This window comes from Pinus tabuliformis, chromosome 1_2, assembly GCF_031772625.1.
Source record: "Pinus tabuliformis cultivar Carrire ecotype Pingquan chromosome 1_2, CPIR1, whole genome shotgun sequence".
NCBI lineage: Eukaryota > Viridiplantae > Streptophyta > Pinopsida > Pinales > Pinaceae > Pinus > Pinus tabuliformis.
This window is the reverse complement of record NC_142298.1, coordinates 1,045,439,339-1,045,453,083: the sequence shown is the minus strand read 5'-3', so window position 1 is coordinate 1,045,453,083 and position 13,745 is coordinate 1,045,439,339.

Here is a 13,745-nt window from a genome sequence, read left to right as displayed (position 1 = left end):
TCATCATGAGTTTCCTTTACTACCCTTTCACCATTAGTAAGCATTTCTTGTAGAAACTTTGTCAAATATGTCTTCAAATCTGTCTTCAAATCTTCCATGCCTGTCTTCAAATCTTCCACACCTGTCTTCAAATCGTCCATCTTAGCTTTCTTTAAATAATCCATATTAGTTTCTATGCCTTTCTTTAAACCATCCATCTTAGCTTCTACATCTTTCTTTAAACCATCCATCTTAGATTCTATTGCTTTTTGTGCAAGGGACACTTGTTGCACTTGGTCTCATAATTTTGATATATCATGTTGCATTTCTTCCTCTTCTTCATGACTCATGCTAGAGCTTTCAGATTGCTTACTAGGTGTTTGCATTTTCTTTCCTCAGGGCATCAATTATCGATAATAATGCTTTACTATGCCCTTTGAATTCCTTCAAACAAATTTTTCAAACCAAGCTTCTGCAAAAATTAAAAAAAAAAAACTACACACCTTTTTCCACTTTGTAGGAGCTTGATATTGAATCTGATGTATCTCTATAATTTCAGATCATCCAGTTCTGAAATTGTGACCTACGGTAGCCCTCTACGTCCTCTTTCCAATGCCACTAGTCTAATCCAAATTGGATTCTCCAGGGAAGAGTTATGCCAAATCTCCCACAATGACCTGATTATAGACTGGTTCAGTAGAGCAAACTTGTACGACGTGCCACAAGTCACTATTTCAACCTTTGGCACTAAAAAATATATACCTCTTTCTGTACCTTCTTACGAAATTTCAATTTGATGCTCCAAGAGAAAGATATGATGATTTTCCCTAGGTCACCTGTTTGGAATGTAATTCAGGAGTCTGCAAAAAGACCAACTTCCTTAGATCATATCTCCACAAATATAGTGCAAAAAGCTCTGAAATTTGGACCCGAGGTTCAGTGCAATTTCGTCTCAAATGGATTTTTTTTAGCTTCTGAAACGTCACAGAAAAAAAAGTTATAGCGAAAATGCCACAATGACCTATTTGGAGCAGCGAAACCCTAGAATCCAAAGCTCTGATACCAAATGTTATGAAACCAGCTCACAAAAAGATAGAAAATATAGTTGAATGCCTTAGAATTGAGCCTCTTCGAGGGGGCAGCCTCCTTTTACATTACACAAATGAACAATTCTTAGATGAATCAAATGAAAAAACCTCCTTTCTATATATAGGAGTCTAAGGAGTCACAATATAACCCAGCTGACCTAACAATAATAATATAAAGCCACAAAAATAACAATAGAGGGATTCTAAAGGGCACAAGTAATAACAAAATGGGGACAATAGGGGCACAACAATATTAATAAGGGATAAAACTACAATAGGAATGGGGTAATCACTAGTATTATAGGGACCTAACATTTCTCGTCATTATTAGCAGCACACAGTGGGAGTGTCGGGTCAGATCCAATGATTACTGACTTGTGTAGTATGAGTAGTAACATGTTATCATGATCACCATGCAGAGTAGTTCATAGTTTAGCATTTACAATTTTGAGGCCTACGAGCCACGGATGTACTTGGAACACATATTTTTTTGACTTTGATATATATATCTATATATCTATATATATATATATATATATATATATATATATATATAGATATATATATATATATATATATCTATATATATATATATATATATATATATATATATCTTGTTTACTATGATACAATGTTTTTCACATATTGCGTAAATGTCTGTCTAAAACATAATTAGCCAATGCATCTATTAATGTATTCATATCCCTAAGAATGTGATGATATGTGATATAATCAAAATTTATTTCTAAGAGATGAATACACAAATACATACTCAATATTTGAGGGTTTCTGACAGAATATTGCCCATTGAGCTGAAGAACAAGAAGTTGTGAATCAAGGTTTACAACCATTTCTCGAATGTCAAGAGAAATGGCTTCTGACAAGAGTTCAAGAACTCTTGTCATTCAAGTGGCTACCCATTCTGTTTCCACATCTGCTGATGATCACACAGATGGTATCGTACATTATGTACTGGGGGCATTGGAATCTGATCTGTCATTTGTGCCAGTGGATATGTATTCCTCTCAGAGCGTGGTTCTCTCGTCTAGTGATGGCCTCTTGGGAGCCATGTTCTCATATTGCCCATGAACAGGTTTCGAAGCAGAGTTCCTTGTCTTTTGTCAAGCTCCTTAAACAAAGAAACAAGGGGTGTGAGCATGGTTCCTTGTGTTAAGCTCATTAAAAAATGAATCAAGGAGTTTGAGGATAGTTTGTTCTTGAATCACTCTCGTTAAAAAATGAAACAGATGTTCGAGGATAGTTCTTTTACTGTGTCCACCTCGTTTAAAAAATGAAACAACTCCCTTTTCCACATCAAGTCTTTTGATGAAGATCTCGTCAAATATCAGTCGAGTCTTTTCTAGATCTCAATGAGTCATGCTGGGGGCACCTTTTCCTCATCATGAGTTTAGGTTTTTTCGCCTCCTTTCATGCTCTATTTTCGTTGAATCTCTATCGTTTTCCTGTTATTGCAATGGGGTTTCCATCTTATGACTCGCAACCCTCACTCACCCAAAGGGGCATGGGGGCACAACCTTTTATGAGTTTTACTCTATTATTTGGCGGAGTCAATGTTTACACATCATGTCAACGGTGAAACTTCGGTGCAATTTGGGTTGGTGTGTTTTTTCAAGTGGCTTTCCTACTTATTATGTCTTCACCTGCTTTGTAGATGTTTGTGACTCCTTATGTCGGTTTCCCTCATGGTGCTTATCGTAGTACCCAGAATCTATCATTTGTGGCATGGGATATTTACGACCCTCATGGTGAGTTGATTGGTCTTCAAGGAATTTCTTTGGGTCAAACAACCAATAACATTGTTGAATATAGTGCAGTTCTTGAACTCTTGTCAGAAGCCATTTCTCTTGACATTCGAGAAATGGTTGTAAACCTTGATTCACAGCTTCTTGTTCTTCAGCTCAATGGGCAATATTCTGTCAGAAACCCTCAAATATTGAGTATGTATTTGTGTATTCATCTCTTAGAAATAAATTTTGATTATATCACATATCATCACATTCTTAGGGATATGAATACATTAATAGATGCATTGGCTAATTATGTTTTAGACAGACATTTACGCAATATGTGAAAAACATTGTATCATAGTAAACAAGATATATATATATATATATATATATATATATATATATATATATATATATATATATATATATATATCAAAGTCCAAAAAATATGTGTTCCAAGTACATCCGTGGCTCGTAGGCCTCAAAATTGTAAATGCTAAACTATGAACTACTCTGCATGGTGATCATGATAACATGTTACTACTCATACTACACAACTCAGTAATCATTGGATCCGACCCGACACTCCCACTGTGTGCTGCTAATAATGACGAGAAATGTTAGGTCCCTATAATACTAGTGATTACCCCATTCCTATTGTAGTTTTATCCCTTATTAATATTGTTGTGCCCCTATTGTCCCCATTTTGTTATTACTTGTGCCCCATAGAATCCCTCTATTGTTATTTTTGTGGCTTTATATTATTATTGTTAGGTCAGCTGGGTTATATTGTGACTCCTTAGACTCCTATATATAGAAAGGAGGTTTTTTCATTTGATTCATCCAAGAATTGTTCATTTGTGTAATGTAAAAGGAGGCTCCCCCCTCGAAGAGGCTCAATTCTAAGGCATTCAACTATCTTTTCTATCTTTTTGTGAGCTGGTTTCATAACATTTGGTATCAGAGCTTTGGATTCTAGGGTTTCGCTGCTCCAAATAGGTCATTGTGGCATTTTCGCTATAACTTTTTTTCTGTGACATTTCAGAAGCTAAAAAAAATCCATTTGAGACGAAATTGCACTGAACCTCAGGTCCAAATTTCAGAGCTTTTTGCACTATATTTGTGGAGATATGATCTAAGGAAGTTGGTCTTTTTGCATACTCCTGAATTACATTCCAAACAGGTGACCTAGGAAAAATCATCATATCTTTCTCTCGGAGCATCAAATTGAAATTTCGTAAGAAGGTACAGAAAGAGGTATATATTTTTTAGTGCCAAAGGTCGAAATAGTGATTCGTGGCATGTCGTACAAGTTTGCTCTACTGAACCAGTCTATAATCAGGTCATTGTGGGAGATTTGGCATAACTCTTCCCTGGAGAATCCAATTTGGATTAGACTAGTGGCATTGGAAAGAGGACGTAGAGGGCTACCGTAGGTCGCAATTTCAGAACTGGATGATCTGAAATTATAGAGATACATCAGATTCAATATCAAGCTCCTACAAAGTGAAAAAAGGTGTGTAGTTTTTTTTTTTTAATTTTTGCAGAAGCTTGGTTTGAAAAATTTGTTTGAAGGAATTCAAAGGGCATAGTAAAGCATTATTATCGATAATTGATGCCCTGAGGAAAGAAAATGCAAACACCTAGTAAGCAACCTGAAAGCTCTAGCATGAGTCATGAAGAAGAGGAAGAAATGCAACATGATATATCAAAATTATGAGACCAAGTGCAACAAGTGTCCCTTGCACAAAAAGCAATAGAATCTAAGATGGATGGTTTAAAGAAAGATGTAGAAGCTAAGATGGATGGTTTAAAGAAAGGCATAGAAACTAAGATGGATTATTTAAAGAAAGCTAAGATGGACGATTTGAAGACAGGTGTGGAAGATTTGAAGACAGATTTGAAGACATATTTGACAAAGTTTCTACAAGAAATGCTTACTAATGGTGAAAGGGTAGTAAAGGAAACTCATGATGAGAACAAAAGAAATGTTAATCATGATTTCATAGACTCTAATGTTGGATCGAAGACCCACCATATTCCAAAAATCGATAGGAGGAAGTTTGATGGCAAGGATCCCGCAACATGGATATTACAGATGGAGCAATTTTTCGATCTCAATAATGTGCAAAACACACAAAAAGTACGTATTGCAACTTTATATTTGGAACCAAATCAGTTTGTATGGTATCAATGGCTTTGCTCTCGTAAACAAATTATCACTTGTGCAATTTTTACAGAAGAATTGATAGCACATTATGAGGATACAAAAAGCAACAGTTTTTTTAGCCAATTGATAAGTCTCAAACAAAAGGGTTCAATAATGGAGAACATTGAGGAGTTCCAAAAATTGAACATAAGGGTAAAAATTATTCTAGAGGAGCATAGGATTGATGTATTCATAGGGACTTTAAAGGATAATATCCAACATGATGTTCGCCTTTGGGAACCTGATTTATTAGAGAAGGCATTCAGGTTAGCAAGAAAAATGGAAATCCAAATTATGGCAACCAAGAAGCATACCACTCACAACTATAAAGATGGAAGTGTTGTTTCCCCTAGTCTTCCACAACCTATAAGTTTGACACCGCAACAATTGGGAGAAAAAAGAGCAAAAGGGATTTGTTATAGTTGTGATAGCAAATACACTAAAGGTCATAAGTGTGCTGAGAAGAAATTATTCTACACAGATTGTGAAGAGGAAGAAGAAAAGGAGCAAGAAAGGTCAAAATAAGGGGATATACTCCAGGAACAAAGCCTAGATAAATAAGAAATGAATTCGACCATATCTTGTAACCTGAGGCAGGGAAGTTACTGCTTACATACAATAACCAAGAGGGGATGATGGTTGAAAAGGAGGTACATGGGGACAAATCAATGGTAATAGATCAATGGTTAATATTCTCCCTACGAGTGGAAAACAAATCACATGGAAGAGTGAAGAAATAAGAGATCCCATGACATAAACATAGTCACGCCCATGGAGAAGATCGAATTTGAAGGGACCTTCGACTATCATCATGTCTATATAGATAGTTTTTCCTCCCAAATTAATAGGGAAATTCGGAAGGATCCCTAATGGTTGACTGGATCCTCCATTGAAAGCATACAGATTCTATGTGTTAGGCACAAGCTATGGGGAACCCAAAGCTTGCCAAGTAGTAGAATACATGATGCTAATAAACGCACCTTCATCTGTTATAGTGTTATGTACTACCATATTATAGGCTTGTACTGTGATCTAGAAAGGCACATAAGATGGAAGGCGGAAAGTAGTTAATCGAATCCAATCAAAAGAGGCGATATAACTGCTTGGTGGGGGTATCATATGATTCACCCCATGCTCTATAGGAACAAGATAAGGACTTCCCTGAACAACCGGGACCTGAGGGCCGTTCTTCGATTCACGAGAATATGAGGAGATGAGAAGAACATGAGCAGTATGATCACTACTTTCTTCAGGAACAGAGTGAACAAATGAAGGCGGAGCCAAGTCGACACTCTTTTCAATCAATGGTTGGTCCGGAACAGACACAAGAGAGTCATGCTCAGGAAGAGAAGGATGGGCAAGAGATGAATCTAGGTCAATCTCTTTGCCAACTAGGAGAGGGTTAGAATAAATCCTCTAATAACCAACAGGAAGTTGGGGTTGAGGAGCTGTAAGGTTTTCCAAAACTTTGGAAGCTTTATCCATAAAATGACAAAGGTGAAGAAGATGTTCTCCTTCACATAACATGCATAGGACTTTAATTTTTCCTTTCTTCTTAACATCTGAATCTGTGCTTTGTCTAGCTCATCCTCTAGCTTCATCCTCTTGTACAAGTAAAATGGGGCTCCCTTGTACCTCATTGTCCATTCTTGCATGTGCACAGTAACAATGTGAATGTCTTTGAGAGTTTGGGTTTCCTGTGCGCATTGTTGCTGAAAATCGTATAAATGGACAACCACTTTGTGAATAGTGACAAATATTCTATACACTGTCCACAAGGTGGCCCCCAAAGTTGATATCTCTTCCACCATATTTTTCTTCATATATGTCATGGTGGATCCACAGACTGCGTTGATCTCTGCCTGGCCCTTTGCAATTCCTTTGCCATTTGATCATTCTCTACTATCAAGAACTTAATTGTTGAACTCGTGGCTTCTACATAAGCCTTAGAAGCCCCAGCCATGGAAACTGGATGTCTTCTAACATTTGGTACAATCACCCTTTCTTCTATGTGTGAAGGTGATGTATGATCATCCGAGAGTTACTTTCTTCGTGCCTGTACAATCCTCTATTGTGTCTCGTCAAATGCCAGATTGTACACATCCGTCTCTGGATCATCATCAAGGAGAACAACTTCTCCTTGCTTGCTTGGGACTGGTTGTGGTTTTGGAGGTGGCAGAGACTGTGATACAACCTTAGATGCCCTTGGCATGAGATCTATATCTTGATCCTCTAGTTCCTATTCTATATCCATGTTTGTTGCCTCAACCAACTACTCAACCTACTGAGCAAGTTCTCGAACCTACCCCTTCTCACCCCATTCATCATATGCTAGCTGCTTTGTTGTCTCAACTTATATATGTGCAATTTGTTCAGTCAGTTCACCTTGTCCTTCTCCCTGTTCCTATTTATGCCTTTCTTCCCTTTCTCTCCTCTTAAGCTCTTGTTCTTCTTTCAACTTCTTCTCCATCTCCTGCAATTTCCTCTCTGTTTCTTCCAATATTTTCTTCTCCCTCTTTCTCTGCACTACTCTCTTGTCATGATGTCACCTCTTTGAATCTATCTCCAAAGCTACTCTTTCAACAAGTGGATCTTCTTTGAACTTGTATCTTTCCTTAGCCTCTGTGCTCTTGGAAATCTTCCTCTTGCCTTTCTCTTGCATCAGTTTGCTGCTCACTATTTTTGTTGTTGTTGCTTCTTGTGGTGGTGCCGCTTGTAGTGCTACTTTCCATTCTACTGCCATGTTGGCTGGTTCATTGAGCCTAGACAAATTGCAGCAATACCTCCAAGGATATTCCTATGGCCAATGACATGCCTAGTTGAGCCATGGGAATTACACCTTCACATAATGTTTCTTGCATATGCAGTGAGAATCATACAGATTGAAACTCTTGGTGCCAAATCCAAAATTCTTCAAGTCCTTGGTCTCGAAATCTGCATCTTTCAAGGTATGGATCTCGTACAACCCAATAAACAAAGGAAGGGTAGGCCATGATACCTTCTTCCTCCTATGCAGTGCTACTAATAACCTTGTGGAGATGTGGTACACAACCTTTTGCATGATCAACTTGTCTATGGAGAACCTTGGTAGCTAATGTGGAGGCTTCTCCGTGCCAAACATCCTGATGAAGGTGCCACCAGGTGAGGCATACCAATTTGCAATGCTGAGAAATGCCTGCATCATTTCCTGGGACATGAAAGGTGGGTCCTGTTCAAATATCATCATGTACAGCGGGGAGATGAAGTGGTTAGACAACCTAGTCATGACTCCTCGATAGTTGCACTCAAAGAGCAACTTGCAATAAAAATTCACAACTTCTTTTGATGGTGTTCATGTCCAACCCATGCCAGGGAATTGCTATTAAGCACAAATTGCGTCAAGTAGGTACGTAGAGATATATAATCTTGCTTGTCCATCCTTAGGCGGATTTCGGGCATTTGACACATGCACTTTTAGCTGAAGATCCAACATGTCTGACCAATTGGAATGCCTTCCTTCATTTTCGAATGAATCTAACATAACAACCCAACTCTGTGGGAAGGTCTCTATGCTCTCCTGGACATACAAGCGACATGCAAAGATGACCAGGAGTTGCTAACCCTTCCTAAGTGACTTCGTCTTGTAGACTTGGTTGGGTGTCATCCTAAACTTTGATGGCTCTTTTACCCAATGCTTCATGATATCTCTAGAGTTTACATCATTGTTGGGAGTGAAGAACAATGCATCCATGTAGTTCACCAGCTACGACAAGTGATACATATGATGATAGGTTTATGTCTTGAAGGTGGCAAGTTGTGTCCCACTGGTCTTGCTCAATGTCATTGTCTCGGGATCAGTATGTGAGAGAACCCAGTGGATGATATCCGCGCACGCGAAGGCCGGGTACCTACATAAAACCCTGTACAAGCTTGACTTGTGAATGTTGATAGACTTGTCAATCTTCCATAAGTGCTTGCAAATATGTCCTTTATTTCTTGCCATTTGATCTTCATGTTCTTCTCTACGAACAACTGTGTGTTTGCATAGATGGGAAAGTTTATTGGCACATGTTCAACCATGTCTCCAGTGCTGCTCTCCAATGACCTTTAACCCAGCTCTCTTGAAAACCATGATGCCTGTATTGTTGAGAGACTTCTCAACAACTGATGTACCTAGAGATAGAGAAGACACTCATGGCAGGCAAATGCCAGTTTATAAACACAATGAACTTCAAGGATCGATCATGCAACAAACCAGGGGCTGTTGGGTAAGATTGCCCAGTAGTGACTCTCAATGTTGGGAGACTGTTAGTTGGAACTGCACATTGTGTAGCCTTAGCTACCAATGAGACCTGGTGCTGACTGGAACTACGCAGAGCGCAGTCCAGTAGGGTTGACTATGGACTAGAACTGCGCAATGCGTAGTTCAGTCTGGCTTGACTGATGGCTGGGACTGCACAATCCCAATGGGAAACACTAGGCACTGTCTCCTAGAACTGCGCAGAGCACAGCTAGAGACCAGTGACAGGTAACCTCTTCACAATTCCTGGAGCCAAGGCAGAGCCTCGAGTTCAAGAATGCACAAAGCTTGCTAGGGAAAGCAAGATCTGAGCTAAGGCAGCCCATATTTGTCCAAGGCAAACTTGAAAATTCCTAGATCCAAAAGCGTTAGTGAAGGATGGTGCAAATAGGAGTGAATGATCATACATGCAATCAAAACCAATAAAGGAATCAGTCAAACAAATGAACAACAAAGTTGGTGGAGTGGCGTCCGTTAGTGAAAAAACAGTTTTATGCATGTGATGCTTAAGAAAGACAATGCAAAACTTGAAACAACACTTCTATAAGTTAAAACAAACTAAAATGCCAGCGGTCAATCAGTAAAACATGTAAAAAATCACTCACACAAGACAAGGAAATAAAAGCAATAGAAAAAGCAAAATAAGACTTGAAAAGAAAAACTTACCTGGAAAAGTTGTGCCAAAGGTTCCTAGATGCCTTGGGAATGCTAGAGCTCCAAAATTGAATGTTTAGAATGAGCTCTGGGGCATCCATTAAATATATTTGGTAGATTTAGGGTCTATGGCGCACATGCCCCAAATCTAGGAAAAGAGAAACTTGGTGGGAAGTTTCTAAAATCAACTTGCATGTAACTCCCAATGCTAAAAATTGATCCCTATTTTTTAGGGATGCTTTTTGTTTTTTGAGTTTTTTCCTTTTTGGGAAAGACTGTCATGCATGCATGGGAAGATTGTGTAGTTCTGGAGGGAACCAGACAACTTTCCGACACATGCATCAGATACCAACACGAGGAATGATTCTCTGCAATTCCTGGGCTATGTGGCTCTGACTACCTCTCATGCTTTATGCAATTTCCCAGCTGAAGACAAGATTCCAACTGGGTGTACGTAATTCCTGAGCTAAATCCCAATTTCTTAATGTTTTGTGTAATTTCTCTGAGCAAGGCTGTCTACTGAAATGTTCTATGCATTTCTGGAGAGTAGGGATGATTGTCGAGCTACTCTGCACAATCCCTGAGAGCAAGGTTGGTTTCGCTCTATGATTTTGCAGTTTTCCAAGACAAAACAAGGACCAGATGTGAACCAAGTGATGGGGTCAGCTTTTGGTTGGTCAACAAAACAAGTTAGTGAACACAAGCTGCAAAGTGAAAGATAAACTTGAATAAAGACACAAGTGCCTGAGCAGTGCAAGACATGCTGCTAATATTTTGAGGAGGGATGCTCCAAAACAAAGTGAAGGAAATATTTTGGAGGGTGGTTGTAGCCGCTACAACATTAGTGACACACTGGTAGAAATCCAGCTCTCTGTACAGACATTGTTTCCTGTAAATTAAGTCTAAATCCTCTAGAAGTATTGTTTTATTCTTTGATCGTCATGGCTTCCTCACTAGCTTGAGTTAAAGATGTAGTCCCTACCATTCTCTTGATCTGTCAACACACATACCAAGCCAAGTGAACTGAGTTGTTTCTATTGTGGAAGAGGGGTATATTGATGCACAAGTATTATAACTATCAAAGTTTTAGTTTCATCTCTGGTGTTGCTCCGCTATGAGTAGGCTTGGATAGTACCCTGAAGGAGTCACACAAGAACACAAGCATCGCTCTGCTTCTAGAGAGCCTGGTTAGTACCCTGATGGAGTTACTTGCATCACCTCTCTATACATGAAGACTTTCTCTTCTTTCGAATTTATTTTATTTTTTCATTTTCATTTTTATTTTTATTTTCAGAGAACTGTGCATAGGAACTTATTTATTTTCATGAGGTGGAAGAGGGATCCTGACTTATTGAGAGGAGAAGAGGTTGTCCCTTCAAATAATTATGTTTATACCTGTGACAATTCTTGTTAAGGTTTTCTTGCTCACCTTACTCTACTTGACTGCGCTGACAAGGGTTAACCAAATATAGAAAAACCGATTAGAGTAGGTGGTACTAGTTAAAGTGCAAGTGTTTTGTTTTCACCAAAACTCACTCTGAACATAACGTATTTTCCATCAGGGTATCATCGACTGAAGATAAAAGGATCTTCATAAAGAGAGAGGACATTAGGTAACCAATTGTTGATAGTTGTACATGTCCTCTTGTACTTCACCTTGCTTGCCTCAAGAGCCAAACATGATTTCATGTGAAGATGAACCTAAGAGAACATAGCAAGAAAACAAAACAAACAAGCAAAGAACATAAGTAAACGAAAGAAAAACATGAAAGTGAAGCAAAACATGCAAGAAAAGAGTACAAGAAAGCAAAGAAAACAAGAAAGAAAACACTACTCCTACTCCTACGCTAAATAGTGCATGGGCCTACTCACATATAGTGATATTTCCAATGCAGTCACCAATGCATTGGTTGACCCATGTTCGTGAAGGCATAGTTGACCAGAAAGATATTCAAGTAAACCAACACACAAGAAAGATAAGATAGTAAATACCAACACACTCGAAGTTTGAATGCGTCCATAGAAAGGAAAAGAGTAAAAGCATAAGACAAACAACGGACATACCATGGTGTTGCAACACATTATGTGTAGATGATGAGCATGTACACTCTTTTGAGTGTGACAAACAAGAAAACATGAAAAAGGAAGACAACTTTCGCTTAGCAAGAGTGCTTGTTATGTATGATTCCTCCAATGCATGAGGGATGGGATCGTGTGATTCAGGTGGAGGATTTGAAATTTGTAAACTTGATTGATATTCAATGTAAACAAGAGAGTGATGAGGATCATGTGGTGTCTTAACGGATTTCTAAGTGGAAGTGGAAGTGACCTCAATACAACGAGGACCTGACATAACCATCAGCTCGAGATGAAGTTCCTCGACAACTTAAGGGGTTTCTACTTCATCACTGGGTATATCATCAAAGACTAGTGGCTTAGAAAGATCAATGGGGAATGAATCAAAAACGTGATCAAATGAAGGAGTGAAGAGATCATGACAACCACGATCAAAAAATTCGATATGTGCATTGGCATCCTCATGATCCGACGAATCATATAGAGGGGTTGATGAGAAACAAGAATGTTCTCCCACTGAGTTTCCAGAAAGAAAAGATGATAGATTGGGTGGATTCAAAAAGAAATATGTGTCCTCTTCGCAATGCAATGAAAAACTGACATCTGATGTGTTCTATGAATGATTAGAAGTAAAAACATCCGGGAATGAATTTTCACAAGATAAATCAGAAATGGAAGAATCACAAAAGATGTTAGGAAATAGTGGATGAGGTATGGATAGAAGGGGGTCATCCTTCACCGCGAGTTCTTCTTCAAATTACCACACATACTCATCACAAATTAAAACATAGGTTAGCTACTCAACACCAATTCCATCAACAACTTCATCCTCATGAACAATGAATGTGGAATCCGGAACGAGAGAACACAACACAGTAAAATCCAGAGGATCAATAAAATGAGAGGACGGAGGTTGAGAGAACAAGTTCACATGAAAACCAATAAGCTTGCAAGCCAAATCTATGTAGATATGCAGAGCAAGGGGGGTGGGAGGATGTGAAATTCCAACTGATGGGTTCACAACTTCTCCCACCTCGTAATGTGGAGCTAGAGTTGTTTGATGAGAAGTAGATAGAGGGTCACTTGTGACAATGACCTTGTCCGTCTTGGGTTTGGCAGCTCTAACACTGAGGTATGCTAGGAGGGGCTCGACTGATTCTAAAATGTGAGGATTTTTAGATATGTGAAGCAGATACTGAAATATTTCATGAATAAATTTCCAATCAATTTCATCTTTTGGGATTTGAAAAGTGAGATTTTCAAAGCACTTCCAAAATTGCAAAAGGGATTCATCGGGTGCTTCCCGTAATTCCAGAAATTTTTATTGAGTTCTTTATGATCGTAATGATAGAAATCACGAGCCAACTCTCTGATCATCTGATCATAAGAGTGGATGGAGGTTGTAGGTAATGTGACACACCATTGCAGTGTCTGCCCTTTCATAAAAAACCCATGAAAGAAACACCATGACTAAGAAAAGTTTCTCTGCCTTCACCATCATATGTGTTACGTGACAAGTCTTCAAAGATATCCTCTTACACTTCAAAATCATGTCCATGAGACAGGAATGTCGGAGGACTAATTGTAATGTAGGTCATGAAAGAATGTGTAGATATTCAAAAAATACTTTGAGGATTGAGCTTGTCATCTGGCCCTCCTTTTAGTGCCAAAAATGTTGATGGTGTTGAACCTACCAACATTTCATGGGATCT